At 41.4% G+C, this 4,727-nt stretch overlaps 1 long non-coding RNA gene across 1 annotated transcript; it reads right to left on the bottom strand.

Moving 5' to 3' along the window:
- Window positions 1-1,957: 1,957 nt before the first annotated feature.
- Window positions 1,958-4,725, bottom strand: LOC311428626. The gene is made up of 2 exons (XR_014687800.1): window positions 4,630-4,725; window positions 1,958-2,693 (listed from the first exon to the last, which is right to left on the bottom strand). It is a non-coding gene; the product is annotated as an uncharacterized lncRNA (long non-coding RNA).
- Window positions 4,726-4,727: the final 2 nt, after the last annotated feature.

Below are 4,727 nucleotides of genomic sequence, written 5' to 3'. Positions count from 1 at the left end.
GAACTTTATGCATTATTACGAGCCCTAGAACTATTGAAAGGAAAAAGTGGCACTATTTATACAGACTCTAAATATGCTTATAGAATAGTCCACCCATTTGGGAAAATTTGGGAAGAAAGGGGACTCATAGGCACACAGGGAAAAGGGCTGATTCACCAAACTTTAGTTACTCAAATATTGCAGGCACTGAGAGGACCTAGGGAGATTGCTGTGGTACATGTCAGAGGACATCAAAAGGGAACTGCCTTCCACATAAGAGGGAATAACCTAGTGGATAGAGAAGCTAGGGAAGCAGCTCTTAGGAAGCATGATGTAGTCCTCACCCTACAAGAAACGGATAACGGAAAAGGGACACAAGAGAAAAAGTATACAGAAGCAGAAATAAAAATTATAAAGACCATAGGAGCAGAACTGAAAGAAGGAAAATGGATTCTGCCTGATGGAAGAGAAATACTGCCAAAGGAACAAACTAGGTGTCTACTTTTACAGCTACACCTACAAACCCACTGGGGAACAAAAGCATTGAGTGATCAATTTCTAAAATTTTATGGGTCTGTAGGAATATATGAGATAGCCAAACAAACCATCCAAGGATGCTTAACATGTCAAAAGGTGAATAAGAAGGTGATTAGGCAAGCACCTGCTGGAGGAAGACGAATTGCATATCGACCATTTGAGAGAATACAGGTGGACTTTACTGAACTACGAAAGAGACGGCTAGAAGAACGGTGGAAAAGGGGTGGACACATGCATCACGAGTAAAGGGACCCGTAACAGGAACCTGGAAGGTTGAGTCTACTTCTGGAGATCCGAAAGTTAAGCTTAAAAGAACTTGAAGCATATCAGGGCATAGCTACCCTTTGGATGCTAATTGTATGTATATTAAATCTTGTACTGATTAGAATATTAGCCATCATTGGAAACTCATATAAAGGCCCTAATAGAAGGATTGGGGGACCCCAAAATCCCATAGGGGGAGTGCCACCTCCAGTAGAGATACCCACAACATCTTGAATTACCTGAAAAATTTAAAATAATAGGTGGGAAAATTTACCTAGATGATTGGTTATCTGCTTTGAATCGAGCCCCCACTAACTCGTGGAAAAGTTGAACGCAAATAGAAGAACTATTGCGTGTGTAAGTCTGGACCATTTCCTAAGAAGCATCAGGGAGAGGGCAAGACCGGAGAAGGGACCAGTACTGTGGCTCAAGAAGGTTTACCAAGGGCTGCAACCCCTTAGGGTAATAACCACCGGGTAACATGGCCTTTACCGGACCTCTCCTAATTACATGTTATTGGTCTCAGAATTGTAGTGAATGTATTGTTAACACCCGGAGGGGAAGAATTCAGGAACAAACACTACTATGCCTGTTAAACCTATGCTATGGAAACCAGAGTATGCTCGATGTAATGAAAGCAATAAGATAACCAGTTACAAGCTGAAAGAGGTCCCCTATCAATGGCGGATAGAGGTAAGAGCTAATAATGAAGGAGGGTTAACTGGGAAAAGTACAATTATTATACACCCTGCGGAATCATGAAATTGAAACACGAGCTAACTATGGGATTCCAACCATTGCTAAAAACTTGTTTATAAATCTTACAGAGAATATTGTGAAAGCATTCTTTTATGGTTCAATTGGCCTTGGCCAAATTCAAAGCCAGGACACGAATTAATGACATTCAAAAGAAGAGGAGGGATTGTTATATATGGAGTGGTAATTTGTGTCAGAAAAATGGCTGATATTAATAAAGAAGGGAGAGATTTGGGAATGTGGCAATGGGGGTCGGAAAGCCTCCTGGTTGATGATAACATCAGACTCTTAACGGTGAGGTCATCAGGAATGTAAAGAGGTTAGAGGAAATAAAGAAGGGGGATTGAGGCAACGCCCTGCTGTCTGGGGTTGCTTGTTTTCCCCTCTGTTAAGGCACAAGGCACGGAAGTTGCTGGGGGGGTTGCTGGTTAGAACTGTTAACATTTATTGTTTTATGTTATATGATAATAATATTATTAGTGTGGTTTCAAGGGTTAATGAAACGCGGGAAAAGCAATCCCGTTTTGTTGCTTTTGGGAACCTTGTGGTGGGCAGAGCATGTGCAGAAGAAGAGGGAGACAGTCGAAGCCGCTCCTGCAGTCTGGAACAAAAGGTTGCTAATGGTGATGGGGAAACCGTGAGCCTTTCACCCACAAGGACCGCCACAAAGAGAATTCTAATATGAAGCGGGGATAGGATATCCATATGTATAGGCGTACTTGGGTTTCTTGTAAATATGTAACAGCAATGTCCTCTATATATTTGGAAAGTTTGACAGTTGGGTGCGCATGGTGGTAGAGCATAGACTCCCCACGCACCCAGCGCTGTTTACTTGCCTTTTATAAATATTCTTTTATGTTACTAAATTCAGAGGGAGTTGAGACTTCATTTATAACATGATGAGGTTGCATCGTCGGTTGTGAAGGTAAAAGGCAGTCAGTTTTGACTGTAAAAGGCAGTCGGTTTTGACGGTAAGAAGACGTTGGGATTGACGGTAAGAAATTGTAAGAAGTTGTTGGGTTTTTGATGGTAAGAAGTCATAAGACGTTGTTGGGTTTGACGGTAAGAAGTTGTTGCGTTTCGATGGTAAAAAGGTTGTCGGATTTGATGGTAGGTTTAGTCTGAGTATTGAAGGCTTCCAGCAGTAAGCTCTGCATCTGAAAGACAAAGGGAAGAAATGTCATTCCCTGCTGTGATAGTCTACATGGAACTGTCTGGCTCACTGGTTTTCTTTCCAAAGAGAGAAGTCACAACCCTGTACACGGATTGATCTGCTCTCTGACTACAGGGCTGAACTGACTGGAGAAGGCGGCTTCCAAAGCCCTCCCATTAAACGGACTACATTTGAATTCTATGCTAAAATTGGTGAGCTGTACAGAATAGTAGGACAAAGCTACCTGCTTTGATAGCAAATGGTTGCCCTTAGGTAAGTTACAGTCATTTGAAGGTTTGACTGGACGGCATCCTTGGTTTACTAGTGATCAAAGCTGACCAAATCCTAGCCACAGAACAGAAGCGTTCAGAAACTTGCTAGAGAGAACACTTAGGAATGCAGGAATTTAACTGCTTTAATGCTGCTCTTTCTCTCACGTATCTGCAATTTCCTTAAATCACAAATTGTCACTAGCTATCCTTGTTCATTTATTCAAAGGAACATGATTCCGGTTGAAAAGGCACTCTAACAAGTCCTCCGTTGCTCCTAGTCTGTCCCTAGCTTCTTTGAGAGGTTCAATACAGTAGAAAATTAAAAATAATAAACTAGCAAATAATTAACATGTGGAAGTGGTCGTTTTTCAGATTAGATTCCACCATTCAGAAAATCCTGCTTAAGAGACATTTTTTCTTTGCTTTGAAAGACTGACCTTCCCCAAAAGGAAACTAATTAGTATCTTTAGGCTTGACGAAATACTTGAATTCCTCAATTTAACAGAATTGCTTTGCACAGCCCTCCTATCCTGCTTACATGGCAAGCAGTGTATCCAAGTGGGGTGGGTACTGCTGTATTTATCAACGAACATCTCTTTCACGTATATAGCCCAGGGATCCCCATGCCCCGCGCTTGTGTAATGCATGCAAGACGTTTACTTTCTTCCTCTACTTTGGACTGGTTTAGAAAGAACGAGTTCGCCATCTGCTGGCCAGAGAATTCACTGAAGCCCGAAGAGCAGTAGAGCAGAGGCATTTTCTTCTGTGCTCTTCCTGATTTTTCAGCTAGAAGAGATACTTCCAGTCCAGTACAATCAGGATTCTTTTGACATTAGTATCGTAAAAAGTCCATTTTTGCAACACTGGAAATTGAAAGACCTCCGTTCAGTCCCTAATTTTGTTCTTGATAATGGGACAGATTGCATGAATGTTGGCAAGAATGTGTGAACAACCAGCCTCCCCTCCATGTCGTATTTTAAGATGACAACTTCTGGTGCTCCCTGTCTCAGAAAAGAAAAATGCTTGGAAACAATTGCACTCGCTCTTAAGCTTGAAGAAGCTTGTCAGTGCCAGAATCTACTGACTCTGGCAATTTACTTCATCATCCAAACTGGGCAAAAGATATGAAAACCTCTTCCAAGATTTTACTTCTCCAAACATTACGTAAAAGGCATTCAGCTGTACAGCAAGAAGCTGAAATAGCTGAAGGTAGTATGTTATTCACATGAATTATTCAGGCAGGTTTTTTTTTAGGAAGGCTGTGATTCATTAGAACATTACTAGCCTGTAAGCCTCATGGCATCACCTTCCATCTTGACTGCTAAACCTCCTTGCTGCCTACTATCTTCTTTGCCAAGATACAGCTGTCCACATTTACTTTTCCTACTTGGCTGGACTGAATTTAAGAAGGGAGCTTGCAACTCTTCCTCTTGTTTGCCACTTCATCATCAAACCAGATGAAAACCATTTGCCTTTAACCTCTTTATTTCAGGCCTTCTTTCCTAGTGGTCATTCAAAACTGGGAAAAAAATAGTCTACCAAGTCGGGGGTTTTTTTGATTTGATAATAAATCTGCAGACTGTTAAGTCATCAAGCACTTCAAGACTGTTTGAAATAATCTCGAGATTAATATAAAAGGAATTCCTCAAACACGCTGCGGCCGCTTACCTTTAGTATAGTTGTTGGATGTGATGGAGCTGTATTTCTTGCTTTCGCCTGCACTGGAAGTCTTCCCTTCTTTGTAAGGTTGTTTACTGCTCTCACTT

The sequence above is a fragment of the Aythya ferina genome (genome assembly GCF_964211825.1).
Source record: "Aythya ferina genome assembly, contig: HAP1_SCAFFOLD_103, whole genome shotgun sequence".
In the NCBI taxonomy this organism is placed as follows: domain Eukaryota; kingdom Metazoa; phylum Chordata; class Aves; order Anseriformes; family Anatidae; genus Aythya; species Aythya ferina.
This window is presented reverse-complemented; position numbering and strand designations above follow the sequence as displayed.